The sequence below is a fragment of the Babylonia areolata genome, chromosome 31 (genome assembly GCF_041734735.1).
Source record: "Babylonia areolata isolate BAREFJ2019XMU chromosome 31, ASM4173473v1, whole genome shotgun sequence".
Taxonomy (NCBI): Eukaryota; Metazoa; Mollusca; class Gastropoda; order Neogastropoda; family Buccinidae; genus Babylonia; species Babylonia areolata.
Genome location: NC_134906.1, coordinates 18,896,682 through 18,912,283, shown reverse-complemented (window position 1 = coordinate 18,912,283; position 15,602 = coordinate 18,896,682). Strand labels below are relative to the sequence as shown.

Below are 15,602 nucleotides of genomic sequence, written 5' to 3'. Positions count from 1 at the left end.
AATTGGCAATATCAACAATTTTCCCCCTCAAGAAGGAATGAGTACAGTGTTCAAAACTGTGTGTACGTCCACTCCGCCAGTCACACAGATGAATGGGGGTGGGGGTGGGGGTAGATAATATGGATACAACCAATCAGTTGATTAATTTACTGATAAATTAGTTCATTCGTATAATCCTTCATCCCTTCATTTTCTTCACAACGACACCCCAGCCTTCCAAGAACTCTCTCAGATTCAACAAGAAAAGGATATATCCACCAAGACAGAATCTGGTATCTCACTACTACTACTCATGCCGCATGTCTTGAAAAGTCTCAACACAGATGAACACGCACTTTCTGAAGCGGTTTTTTTTTGTTTTGTTTGTTTGTTTGTTTTTGTTTTGAAAAACAACAACAACAAATTTCAGATAGTAAGAATCGGTAAATATGGGACAGACAGACAGACAGACAGAAAGAGAAACAGACAAAGGCAGACAGACTGCACGCAAAAAGAAGACTGGGGTCAGTGGGACAAAATCTGTATGAAGGGAGAAGAGCAAGGGCAGAGGGGTGGTGGGGGTAGGAGTGGTGGTCGGAGCGCAACTTGTACAGTGGCAAGAGACATTACGGGGAGACTTTCCGGAGTGAGGCTATAGTGCATATTGCTTGAGACATTCACGTTCGTACTGCTGGAGACATTCCAGAGACAATGAGAGAGTTTCTGGGGTCTGTAGTGTAAGAGGCGTTCCAGAGGTTATAGAGCAAGAGATATTCCTGAGAGACATTCCAGAGGCTATAGTGCAAGAGACATTCCTAAGAGGCATTCCATAGCCTACAGACCAACTTGAGGAGACATTCCAGAGGTTATAGAGCAAGAGACATTCCAGAGGTTATAGAGCAAGAGACATTCCATAGCCTACAGAGCAAGAGATATTCCAGAGGTTATAGAACAAGAGACATTCCATAGCCTACAGAGCAAAAGACATTCCAGAGGTTATAGAGCAAGAGACATTCCATAGCCTACAGAGCAAGAGACATTCCAGAGGTTATAGAGCAAGAGACATTCCATAGCCTACAGAGCAAGAGACATTCCAGAGGTTATAGAGCAAGAGACATTCCATAGCCTACAGAGCAAGAGACATTCCAGAGGCTACAGAGCAAGAGACATTCCAGAGGTTATAGAGCAAGAGACATTCCATAGCCTACAGAGCAAGAGACATTCCTAAGAGACATTCCGAGGTTACAGAGCAAGAGACATTCCAGAGGCTATAGAGCAAGAGACATTACTAAGAGATATTCCAGAGGTTATAGAGTGAGAGACATTCCAGAGGATATAGAGCAAAAGGCATTCCTAAGAGACATTCCAGAGTAAGACATTCTGTGGGCTGTATAGCAAGAGACATTCCTGACGTGTGCAAGACACGTTACGGACATTATAGTGCAAGCCACATTCTGGACACTATAGTGCACGACACATTACGGATGCCATAACACACGTTATGGACGCTACAGTATAAGACATATTACGGACATTAAAGTGCAAGACACATAATGGACGTTGTAGTACAAGACGCACTGCAGACGCTGCAGTGCAAGACACATGACGTATGCTGTAGTATAAGACACATTGCGTACGTTGTAGTTCAAGACACATTGCGTACGCTGTAGTACAAGACACATTGCGTACGCTCAGTGTAGTACAAGGCACACTGCCGACGCTGTAGTACAAGACACATTGCGTACGCTCAGTGTAGTACAAGACACATTGCGTTCGCTGTAGTACAACACACTACAGACGTTGTAGTACAAGACACAGACGCTGTAGTACAAGACACACTGCAGACGCTGTACGTAGTACAAGACACATTGCGTACGTTGTAGTACAACACACTGCAGACGTTGTAGTCCAAGACACATTGCAGATGTTGTTGTACAAGACACATTGCGTTCGCTGTAGTACAACAAAATGCAGACGTTGTAGTCCAAGACACATTGCAGACGTTGTAGTACACGACACATTGCATACGCTGTAGTACAAGACACACTGCGTACGTTGTAGTGCAAGACACGCTGTGTACGCTGTAGTACAAGACACATTGCAGACGTTGTAGTACAAGACACGTTGCGTACATTGTAGTGCAAGAAACACTGCAGACGCTGTAGAACAAGACACATTGCATACGCTGTAGTACAAGACATGTTGCGTACGCTGTAGTACAAGACACACTGCGTACGCTGTAGTACAAGACACATTGCGTACGCTGTAGTACAAGACACACTGCATACGTTGTAGTACAAGATACACTGCAGACGCTGTAGTACAAGACACATTGCGTACGCTGTAGTACAAGACACATTGCAGACGTTGTAGTGCAAGACACATTGCAGACGCTGTACAAGACACATTGCGTACGTTGTAGTGCAAGACACATTGCAGACGTTGTAGTGCAAGACACATTGCAGACGCTGTACAAGACACATTGCGTACGCTGTAGTACAAGACACATTGCAGACGTTGTAGTGCAAGACACATTACGTACGCTGTTGTACAAGACACATTGCAGACGTTGTAGTGCAAGACACATTACATATGCTGTAGTACAAGATACATTGCAGACGTTGTAGTGCAAGACACATTGCAGACGCTGTACAAGACACATTCCGTACGCTGTAGTACAAGACACATTGCAGACGTTGTAGTGCAAGACACATTGCGTATGCTGTAGTACAAGACACATTGCAGACGTTGTAAAGCAAGACACATTGCGTATGCTGTAGTACAAGACACATTGCAGACGTTGTAAAGCAAGACACATTGCGTATGCTGTAGTACAAGACACACTGCAGACGTTGTAGTGCAAGACACATTGCGTATGCTGTAGTACAAGACACATTGCAGACGTTGTAGTGTAAGACACATTGCAAACGTTGTAGTGCAAAACACGTTGCATACGTTGAAGTACAAGACACATTGCGTACGTTGTAGTACAAGACACATTGCGTACGTTGTAGTACAAGACACAATGCAGACGCTGTAGTCCAAGACACATTGTGTACGCGGTAGCACAAGACACATTGCGTACGCAGTAGTACAAAACAATTGCAGACGTTGTAGTCCAAGACACATTGCGTGTGCCGTAGTCCAAGACACACTGCGTACGCCGCAGTACAAGACACATTGCAGACACTGTAGTACAAGACAGACTACAGACACTGTAGTACAAAACACACTGCAGACACTGTAGTACAAGACACATTACAGACGCTGTAATACAAGACACATTGCAGACGCTATAGTGCAAGACACATTGCAGACGCTGTAATACAAGACACATTGCAGACGCTGTAATACAAGACACATTGCAGACGCTATAGTGCAAGACACATTGCAGACGCTGTAATACAAGACACATTGCAGACGCTGTAATACAAGACACACTGCAGACGCTGTAGTGCAAGACACATTGCTGATGCTGTAATACAAGACACATTACGTAGGATGATGTATAGTCCAAGACACATATGCTGTAGTACAACTTGAGACACATTGCGGACGCAGTAGTACGAGACACATTACGGACCCTAAGAGACACGTTACAGTCGCTGTAGCGCAAGACACATGCCGTGACAGACGCTGCAGTACAATGAAGACACATTACGGACCCAAAGAGACACGTTACAGTCGCTGTAGCGCAAGACACATGACAGACGCTGCATTACAATGAAGACACATTACGGACCATAAGAGACACGTTACGGTCGCTGTACAGCAAGACACATGACAGACGCTGCATTACAATGAAAACACATTACGGACCATAAGAGACACGTTACGGTCGCTGTAGAGCAAGACACATGACAGACGCTGCATTACAATGAAAACACATTACGGACGCGCGTTGTTGTGCCAGATATTGCGGACGGTGTAGTGCAAGACACATATTGCATGTTGCGCAAGAGATATTTGATCAGAGGCAGTTGTATACAAAAGATAATGCCTGTTAAGTTGTAACCACACACACACCGACGTGCACGCACGCACACACACACACGCACGCTCATTCACGCAGACACAGACACACACGCGCGCGCGCACTGGCACGCACGCACGAACACACAACCCGTGCCTCTTCTGCATTCACAGCGCATTCACGCCGCTGTCAAAGAGTGCAGGCTATAAATATATTCACCACAGTTATATTATCATAATTAATTATATCCGTGCATGTGTGAAGGCCTTTTCACGATGACACTGACACAGTGTCAGCTATGACAAAGTGTATGAAGTTCACGGGCACAGCAAGCCCAACTCTCCGCGGAGTGCACCCAAGCATGTCCCACCACACCCTTTTACTGTGTGTGTCTGTATGCCGCTGTCTGTAGTTATAGTTAGTTTCCTACGGCTCAGTGTGCTCTGTGAACTGGCTACCAGCAACATAACTCCGCGTGTGTCACAAAGGTATGATTATTAGTTCGTGAGGTTGCCTGCATGGTTTGATGGTTGACTTGTTGAATGGTGAAGGGTTTGTTCCGCCGGTGGGTAGCTGGAAGTTGAATCGGATTTTTTTCTGTCTTGAGGACTTCGAGGGCGTACCAGTGTTTGTATGCCAGGGTGCATGGGTGTGTTGGCTGTTTTCTCGTCGAAGTTGTCTGAAGATTGTGACGAACTTGTCTCAGTTTTGTGGCGTTTATTTATTATTTATTTTTATTACCTTTTTATTGTAGGCTTCTTCCTACCTGTGTGTGTGTGTGTGTGTGTGTGTGTGTGTGCGCGCGCGCGCGCGCGTGTGTGTGCATGTATGTGTGCTGAATCTAAAAAGGATCTGTCTTTATAGTGTATAATGTGTCAACCTCCTTTTTTATTTTTAAATCTGTATGGTTAGAAACCCAACTTTCAAATGCTGCTTAAATTAATAATTAGTTATCCAAATAAACAAATGAATAAATGAGTAAATAAATAAATATAAAAAATGAAATGATATAAATAGAAAATTGAAACACTTTCTACAGAGCTGCTTGTAAGAAATTACCAACAACAAAAAAAAGGATGATAAAAATAAAGATTAAAAATAGAACCAAAAAAAATACATGGCTGGCCATGGTTTTTTAGAAGGGTGGTAAGCCCTCAAGCTCAGTGAAACAGCCTATTTACTACCCTGGGATCTTTCTAATACCTACATTCACAGGGCACTCCATAGTGTGAGAACAACACAGCGATTGCAGTGAGTGGTGAACGGCTTGTACTGGATTCCTTGAAAACTATTTAGTTTGTCAATAGATATGGAGAGAAGGGGCGAGGGGAGGGGTGAAATGGTGTGTGTTGGAGTGGGGGTGGGGTGGGGGTGTAGGCGAGGGGGTGATAAGGCATACTGCCTTCAGTTTATGCAGTATATGTTTACACATTTATTACTTTTTTTTTTAAAGTGTGCTTTCACTGCCTTTATCAAGAACAAATCTTAACATGTGTAGGCAGGCCTATGGCCCAAGATGTTATATCCACTTTTCATTTGATTATGTTGTACTTATAGTGTGTGTGTGTGTGTGTGTGTGCGCGCGCGTGTGCGCGCACGCATGGAATGCATGTTTTCCACATGTTACCAATAATCATGATGAACTGTGGTGTACATATGCATGTACATGTATCAATTTTTGTGTATATAATAGGTGTGTGTGGATGTGTATGTGAGAACAGAATAGGACAGAATAGAACAGAATAATTATGATACAAAGATAGAGAATGTGTGCTTGTGTATATATACATACATGACACACACATCAGTGTATACATGCATGCATGCATGCTGCGTGCGTGCGTGCGTGCGTGTGTGTGTGTGTGTGTGTGTGAGCACAGTTCTGTGTTTAGTGCTTTTGAATTAATGTGATATGTATTTGCATGTGTGCACATATACCTGTGTATCCTTTTTTTCAATATTTTGATAATTTGTTGTAAATAAAATCAAGTTTAAACGAATGAGGAACAAAATATTACTTTCACTACCCATACTTAAAGCCTACTTAAAAAAAAAAAAAAAGAAAAAGAAAAAAAGTAAGGGCATTAGAAAAACACTTTCCTGTACACAAACACATGCAAATTTATTCAGTATTAAGAGACCTTGTGTCTTCATTAAAAAACAAAATTTAAAAAAATGTAATGCAACAATGATTCATGGCACAAAGACATATGTATAAAAATAAATCCTTCAAATGTCAGAGTGAAAGAGGGTGAGGAGGGAGGGGGTGTGGTGTGGTGGAGGGAGGGAGTGAAGAAGAGAGAGAAAGATTTTAGTTGTTTTCTTTTTATGCCCAGGGCAGTTTTAGCAACCAGTTCTTTCTTCTCTCTCTCTCTCTCTCTCTCACACACACACACACACACACACACACACACACACACACAACTCACACACACATGTACACATACACACACTTGCGAAACTACATTCCAGTCACTTAATGTAGACATTTTAAATCGGTAGGTTATTTTCAAACAGTAATTTCTAATGCTTTTGACCTGTTCATACTCCTTGCTTGTTTGTTGTTGTTTTTTTTTTAAAAAAAGAAGAAGAAAAAAAAAGAAAAAAAGAAAGAGCCAATGGCAATGATATGTCACCTGATCACAGAGAGATATATGGGCACTTAAGAGTCACAGTTGATATCCCATCTTTTGAGGTATTGGCTTGCAAGAAACGTGTTCAGTAGGAGTGCCTGTATATGGATATTTTTAAGTATAGGTGTGTATTGGTGTGAGTATGTGTCACTGTATGTACATACAAATGTGCTTGTTTGTTGTGTTCATGCATGTGTGTTTCACTGTGTATGTGTGTGCATGTGTTCATGCATGCATTTATGTGTGTATGTTTCATTCTGTGCGTATGATGTGTGTATGTGTGTTAGTTCACGCATGGGTGCATTTGCATATTGCATATGTTTCACTCCTGTGTGTGTGTGTGTGTGTGTGTGTGTGTGTGTGTGTGTGTGTGTGCATGCATTCATGGGTGATTGCATTTGTGTGTGTGTGTGTGTGTGTGTGTGTTAATGTGATGTGTGTGTGTGTGTGTGTGTGTGTGTGTGTGCATGTGTTTGTCTTTGGGAGTGTGCATGTCTGTGTGTTCATGCATGTATGCACGCTTGCATTTGTGTGAATGTGTGTTACTCAGTGTGTGTGTGTGTTCATGCATGCATGCATGTATGTGTGTGACATGGAATCTGACTGACTCACTGCCATCACTGCCACTGAAGCACAATTCTAAGCACAATTTTAATCTGTACACCTTGCTCGTGTGTGTGTGTGTGTGTGTGTGTGTGCGCGCGCACATCTGAGTGTGATAATTCAACTGGCACTTGACTGATCTGTCAAATCGCCTTGTCCTTGTACCACAAATTCTAGCAATGATTGGCTTGAGGCCTAAGATTTATATACTGTCTTTCAATCTAGTTATCTTGTGTGTCAGAGGATGTGTGTGTGTGCACGCATGCACACATATACACGGTCACATGTACAAATATACACTGAACAACAGAGAAATGCTGGAAAACAGTTTGAAAATGTCTATAAAGATGATGTATGGGAAAAGGGATAGAAAAGCATACATACTGAAAAACCTCTCACTGGCAGAAACAATGGCCTCACTGAAAAGTCTGTCACAAAGAGAACCAAAACAAATTTACTGTTCTCTCTGTCTCTCTCTCTGTCTCAGTCTCTGTCTCTCTCATTCTATGTGTCTCCCTCAGTCTCTGTATTTCATATTTGCCTTTTTTTTTCTCCTCTTTTTTAAATACATTTTCCTGGGAGCAGGAAGAAAAAAGGCTATTATTTTTGTTTCACCTCAATAAAAAGAAATTAATTCTCTCTCTCTCTCGTACACAATTTTGATAAGAGGTCTGTGTGTGTACACACACACACACACACACACACACACACACACACACACACACACACACACACACACACATGTGCGCACACATACAGAGACAAAGACAGACACAGACAGAGAGAGAGAGGCGCAGTTTTCTGTAAGCAGTACAAACATCCAACAATGAAAGGTTTTATAATGAGCTGAAAGTGTTTTCAAAACACTCCAAAATATTTTTCTTTGGTTTCTTTTGTTGTTGTTGCATTTTCCTTTCTCAGTCTTCACCCCCCCCCCCCCTTTTTTTTCCCATTTCCATATTTCTTTATTTTTATCATTATTTTTTGTCATCCTTTGTTGCCAGGAGCACTGCAGCAGTGTCAGGTCATTGGTGCTGACAGTCTGATTCCTTCAGTGCTGGAGGTGAGAGAGAGAGGACCCAGGAAAGACGCCAGAACCAAAACCAACGTGTTAGCGCCAAAGAGGAAACTTTGAGAGCTTGACACAGTTGTAAACCAGACGTACTTCCTTACATACTACCCATTATGCCCTGTGGCAAGTAGGGCCTCTATGCCAAACAACTACAGCAAACGGCTTGAGCATGTTGTAATATGGTCATGAACGAACGTCATCACCACCACTGGAATCACATCTGTGTGGACCAAATACAGTAAATGATTATGTAAAACAGTCATGATTCAACATTACTGCCAAGACCGGGAATCAACTTCTGTCTTCACCAACCAGTGACACTAACACGTAAAACTGTCATCAAGATTATAACCAACTAACAGTACCGGGAATCAACCCCTCTTCACCTTTCCGAGTCCTCCAAATATATGTTGTAAAACACTCATCACCATCAGCCTTTCCCGAAAAGAACTCTTTGTCCTCAAGCGGTACACTGACTGAGCCATTAAAAGAACCCCTCCGCCCCCTCCACACACACAAACCAATCAAAACAAAGGACAGGAGTGCATAAAACAACACTGGGGCAGGAACGCATGAGACAGTATTAGGGAAGGAGCGCACATGGCAACAACATAGTGCAGGAGGGCACGGGGCAACAACATTAGGGCAGGAGCGCACGAGGCAATATCAGGGCAGGAGTGCACATGGCAACATTAGGGCAGGATCACACAGAGCATCAACATTAGGGCAGGAGCACATACAGTAACAATATAGGGCGGGAGTTTATGCAGCAACAACATTAGGGCAGGAGCGCATGTGGTAACAAAATTAGGGCAGGGGCAACAACATCAGGGCAGGACAGCACACACACACTGTGTGACGCATGACAACTATGTCGTCGGTGGAAGAGGTTAGCATATTGCTGGAGCATGACATTGATGAGCAGTACCAGTACCAGCCAGGGGAGGTGGTGGAGGGCAACGTACGGGTCAAGGTGTCACGACCCACCGCCATCCGTGGCGTGACCCTGCGGGTGGTGGGCCAGGGCAACGTCAGCTGGAAGGACGAGGACTCAGGGCCTCAGCCAGCAGGCGGAGGAGACCTACGTGGACGCCTCCACGGTTGTCATGGATACCCCGCCCCTCCAGCCTCACAACCTGCCACCTGGCTGCTCCAACTTCCCCTTCCGCTACCAGGTGAGGGCAAAGGGGTGGGTGGGGTGGGGAAGCGGAATTGTGGTGGATTGTAGGTGTGTGTGTGTGTGTGTGTGTGTGTGTGGGTGGGTGGGAAGTGGAGTGTGGGTGTAGTAAGGTGGGGTGATGGAGTGAAGTGTCAGTGTCAGTGTAGGTGTGTATTGTCAGATAAGCATCTTAACCATTCTGCCACCTTCCTCCTCAACAGCTGCCCGACAACCTCCCCTCGTCCTTCATCGGCAAGTTCGGCAATGTGACCTACACACTCAAGGCCAGCGTGACAGGGGTCAAGGCCATTGATGCGGCCATCACCAGCGAGCCCTTCCTGGTGATGCGTCGTAGCCTGCTCCCCCTGGCGGCCACAGAGCAGTCGCTCTCCCTGTCGCAGGCCCAGCGCTTCTGGGCAGGCTGCTCCTTCGGCAAGGTGATTATTTAATGGAGTATCTTTAGTTCCTATGTTGTTACCATGTGTTACTTGGATTTTTTTTTTTTTACTTCAGTGTGGTTCTTGAATAGTTTTGCTACTTCCGTGAGTAACTTTAATAGCTTTTAGTTCAGTGTGCTTCTTGATTTTGGGGGTTTTTTTTTTTTTTGTTTTTTGTACTTCATTGTGCTACTCTACTTATTTATTTTTATATTTTCTTTTTTTTTACTTCATTGTGCTATTTGAATTCTTTTTCCCTTCAGAGTGCTAATTGAAGTTTAACTGAAATGTGTGTTATGTTTTATGTCTGAGATGGATGTATATATATGATTACATGTCTGCAGTGTGTGTGATTATTACACTGATTTTTTTTTATCTGTAATGTGTGCATTGCTGTTTGTAATTTATTATACAAATATTTCTTGTTCTCCCCTTTATCTGTGTGTGTATATCAATGCATATCTTGGAACTGAAACTGAAACTATGAAATCAGATATTTTATCGGTAATGTGAACATTGTATGTTGCATTTTATTATCTTATTGTATTTTATGTATTTATTCATTTATATATTTACATATTAATCCTTTAATTCCTTTCATTTTCTTTATCAAGCAGTCTAGGTCATTGCTATGTTAAACCTACTTGTTCTCTTGATCATGCTGTTTCCTGAAATCCTCCATGCACCCAAAAAAGAGGGTCAAAGGATAAATCCAATCTTTTATTTTTCTTTTTTTTGTGTGGTTAATTATTAATCCAATCCTGTTGCACCCTGCAGGTGTCTGCCCGGCTGACACTGGAGGGTCGGGGCGGAGTGCCGGGTCAGGACGTGTTCATGCAGGCAGAGGTGAAGAACCAGAGCTCCAGGACCCTGACCGCCATGCAGGCCTCGCTGATGCTGGTGTCCACTTACCATGCCCGCAACAACACCATCGGCTTCAGCCAGGTCAGGAGGCAGGGTGAAGGGTCGGGAGGGGGCCCCGGGGGGGGGGGGGGGCGCAGCTGGGAGGCGGTGTGTTGGTTGTGTTCTTTTAGTTTCAGTTAACATCATCTTTCTATTTCTACTAAGAGGGATATTGTACAAGGGATTTCTCTCTCTCTCTCTCTCTTTTTTTTTTTTTTTTTTTTTTAAATGGGAACTTCAAAGTAAGACAAAAAGATTTTTCTTGACAAAACTCTGAAACGATGACTGACACAGCATTGTGATCCGTTTTTTCTCTTTTCTTTTTTTTTTTACATAATTTTTAAAGTTCAGTCTCTTAATCCCAACAAAATCTTTTTTCCCCCACCAGATAGTGAGCAAGAAACGAGACGAGTTTGAGGTGGAGTGCGGTGAGGGGCGGCGGTGGAACTACGTGCGACTGACGCTGCCCCCTTACATCCCTGAGACGCACCTGGAGCACTGCGACATCATTGATATCCACTACGTCTTCCAGTTCCGGGTGGAGATATCCGGAGGGGCGGAGCTGGTCATGGAGGCCCCCTTCCTGATTGGGTCCCACCTCCCGGGGCAGGAGCCACGGAGAAACATCTCAGCCTCTCCGGCTGTCATTAACCACCAGTGGACCACGCGGACGGAGGGGTTCCACATGGACCAGAAGGACAGCCTCCACATCGACTTTGGGGAGCCCCAGAACCCCTGGGGGCTGGACTCAAGGGTTGCCGAGCTGCAGGGCGACAGGTCGGTGGTGAGGAACCCTCTGTTTCGGCATGGGTCCTTCAGGGCTCAAGCGGGCCAGGACAGCCCCGAGGAGCAGATGGAGAACACACGGTTGTGAGGGAACAGGAGGCGGTGTGAGACCATGGGGAACACTGGTTGTGAGAAAACGGGAAGGCGATGTTGGCCCACTGAGAACGTATGGTTGTAAGAGCAAGGGCGGTGTTGGCCAATGGGAAATGCACGGTTGTGAGAAAGCAGAGGTAGTGTCAGACCACGAAGAACACATCGTTGTGAGAATACTGACAGAAGGAAGTATTGTCCCATATGGAACACACGGTTTGAGGAAACAGGAGGCTGTGTGGGCCTACAGAGAACACACACTTGTGAGAAAGCAAGCAGTGTTGGCCCATAGAGAACACACAGTTGTGAGAAAGCAGGAAGGCAGTGTTGGGCCACAGGGAACACATGGCTGTGAGGGAACAGGACGGTGGTGTTGGCCCATTGAGAACACACAGTTGTAAGAGAACAGCAGGTGGTGTTGGCCCTTGGAGAACACAGTTGTGAGGGAACAGCAGGTGGTGTTGGCCCTTGGAGAACACAGTTGTGAGGGAACAGCAGGTGGTGTTGGCCCTTGGAGAACACACAGTTGTAAGAGAACAGCAGGTGGTGTTGGCCCTTGGAGAACACAGTTGTGAGGGAACAGCAGGTGGTGTTGGCCCTTGGAGAACACAGTTGTAAGGGAACAGCAGGTGGTGTTGGCCCATTGAGAACACACAGTTGTAAGAGAACAGCAGTTGGTGTCAGACCATAGAGAACACACAGCTGTGAGAAAGCAAAGGCAGTGTTGACCCATAGAGAATGCACGGTTGTGAGGGAACAGGAGATGGTGTTGGCCCTCCTGTGATTGTTCTGTGTGGTCTTACGTTTGGCAAGGCATGTCTCCTTGCTCTTTCCTTTCTCCCCTACACCACACTGCCTACACTTCAAACACTACTACGCCAGGGGACTAGAACAATCCTTAAAAAAATACAAAAAAAGATCAGCAATCAAATCAAAGCAGAGAACAACTTCAGTTCTCTTCATTCTGCAAGAAACAGCGAGAACTGAGAGTTTTTCAGTGGGAAAGTGCCTGGAAAAAAAAATATGATAGAACTCTAAAAAAATATCTCTTCTCTCCAATTGGATTAATGTCCTCTGTGGATGAGAATGAGAGGGTTTGTCTATTAGGGATGTGTCACAGCGCTTTACAAGCAAACCAAGAGATTCAACAATTGTGGGAAAAGGCTAGGCTCTACACCATTGTTGTGATGATCATGATCATTGTTGTTCTTGTTTTCATCTTTATTTGATGCTGTTTGGAAGTCGCTCCGTTCAAGAGTTCTTTTCATACTTCAAACTCATTAACAGGATGCATCAGATGTGAAAGATTATCATGAGCATGGACTAAAGTTTGACAGTTTAACTTACATATTTTTATATGCATGACCAAAGGAGATATTTGTTCTGGGAAAAAAAAAATGAACAGGCACAAGGTGGATGTTTTTAAGTCTGATTGATTTGTTATCACATTGTATGATGCTGTCAGTTTTCTGCAGTAGTTCACTGCTCAGCATTGCCAATTCATGACTTGCCTTTGGGATGTTACTCCGCAAAGAAGAGAAAACAATCCTTTGTGTTGTTGCACTTCCTGAGTTCATGAGCTGCAATATCCACCTTCACATGTGTGAGTGGCCTTTTTAAGTGCATGGCCATTTTTCAAAAGGTGCTGTGGCCATGTTGACTTGACATTGGACTTGATCTCGTGATCACCAGAGTTTGAGGCCCCTTTTCAACATGGTATTGTGTCTGTGTGAAAGGCACTTTACTCTGGTTTTTCCTCACTGCACCCAGGTGTGAACGGGGAAAGTTAAAGCAGCGGGAGGAGAGGTTTGGGCCCTGCTTTCCTATGCGGAGTCCCTGACACATTGAATATGATTTCACTGCCCCTATGATCAATAAAAGGCTTGGGACGATTAATGCATGCAGTCATAGTCCCTTTTTGGTGGGGAGAATGCTGGGTATGTTCTTGTTTCCATAAACCACCGAAGACTAACATGGATTATGGGGTTTTCAGTGTGCAAATTCAATCTTTTGCATGCATATAGCAATGAAGGGTGTTCAAGCACAAGCAAGTTTGCATGTGTACTGATCTGGAAGATGAAAAATATCTCCTCCCTAATCCCACCAGGCAATGGGACCAGTGTTTGAACCCAGGACCCTCAAATTCAAAGTCCAAAGTGTTAACTACTAAGCTGTTGTGCCCATTGTTGCACTTATCTTGTACTGTTATTTGCACTTTGTCATACTGTTAAGTTATAAATTTATAAATTTTGATTAACTGAATAAAGACCATATGAAAAATAATATAACTGTACAATCAGATCTGATCATTGATCATTCTTTCGCATATCGTTCTGCAAGTCTTTTCTTCACCAAACAAAATAATGACTGAATACATGGACACACACACACACACACACACACACACACACACTCTTTTGCTCATTCACTCACACAAACATACACACATACACAAACACATTCACACAGAGATAAACACACACACACACACACAGTGACACACACAAATAAACCAACTATGCTGATTCATCCACCCAAACCCCACTTCACCTCACTTTTAAAACACAAAACATCCATCCACTCTAACTTGACCTCAATCCTTCTCCCTCACTTTCCAGACCAACACAGATTACTGTTTTTTCTTTTTTTTGGTCTGAACACTGATACAGCTAAGAACAAGACACACACGCCACCCTGAAGCACTGCCAACCTGGACCTCCAACACATAACCTCCACCCCCCTACACCACCAAGCTCCCCCTCCTCCCCAAATCTGACGCCTGAATGAACGCACATCCTGACATGGATGACTGAGCGGTCATTGAGCATGATGGCTACGGGTGGACAGTCAGCCCACCTGGACGAGGGGACAGACAGAGAGGGGTGGTGGGGTGGGGGTGTGGGGGGTAAAGAAAACAGGCAAGACATGTGTACCTCTCCTTCGTTCAGCAGAGCAAGGAGTGATTGGGGGGGTTTACAGGATTTGTTTCCATCTTCCTCCTTATTCTCTCTCTCTTTATCTCCACTCTCAAAACTATATACACATACATACACACACTCTGTGTTTTTCTCTCTCTCTTCCATACACACAAATATACACACAGACTGTCTCTCTCTCTGTTTTCCTCTTTCTCCAAACACATGCAGATGTAAAAATACAAGCTCTCTTTCTTTCTCTCCACACATATGTATTTACACACACACACTGTTTTTCTCTTTCCCATCGCACACATACATACAAACACATACTCTCTCTGTTTTCCACTCTCTCCACACACACACTCACAAACACATATACACACACCCACTCTGTCTTTCTCTTCACACACACACACACACACACATTCACACACTCCCTGTCTTTCTACACACACACACGCACACACCCACTCTGTCTTTCTCTTCACACACACACACATTCACATTCACACACTCCCTGTCTTTCTACACACACACACGCACACACCCACTCTGTCTTTCTCTCCACACACAAACACACATTCATATACACACACTCCCTCTCTTTCTACACACACTTGCTCTCTCTCCCTGTCTTTCTCTCTCCACACACATACACATACACCCACTCTATCTATCTCTCTCAACCTCAAAGGGAACTGGCATAAAAGCAAAGGATCCTCTGAATTTTTGGTCTGCATCCCCTAAGTTCACTTGTATGTACAGTTAGGCTATTATGCGTATGACTGTTTCTACCCCCACCATCTGGGTATGGAGGTGAGTGTGTGTGTGTGTGTGTGCCTGTGTAAAATATGAAGAATATGCACATTGTGTGTGTGTGTGTGTGTGTGTGTGTGTGTTTGTCTGTCTGTCTGTATATGTATGTGTGTGTGTGTGTGTGAGTCCATGCGCAGGCACACTTGTTTTCATAGAGAAGCAGGAAAAAAGAAGTGAACACACACACACACACACACACACACACACAGCTCCTCTATATCAAAGGTATCACT

General features: G+C 44.1%; 1 protein-coding gene and 1 pseudogene across 3 annotated transcripts in view; one reads left to right on the top strand and one right to left on the bottom strand.

Moving 5' to 3' along the window:
• The window catches only part of LOC143276298 (coiled-coil domain-containing protein 180-like), an 83,093-nt gene that overhangs the window by 45,361 nt on the left and 22,130 nt on the right, over positions 1 to 15,602 (bottom strand). The gene's annotated exons all lie outside the window — the stretch shown is intronic.
• On the top strand, positions 4,286 to 13,937 carry LOC143276299 (arrestin domain-containing protein 4-like; annotated as a pseudogene). The gene is made up of 5 exons (XR_013053541.1): positions 4,286 to 4,440; positions 8,193 to 9,435; positions 9,641 to 9,856; positions 10,634 to 10,801; positions 11,148 to 13,937. The product of XR_013053541.1 is annotated as an arrestin domain-containing protein 4-like (transcript).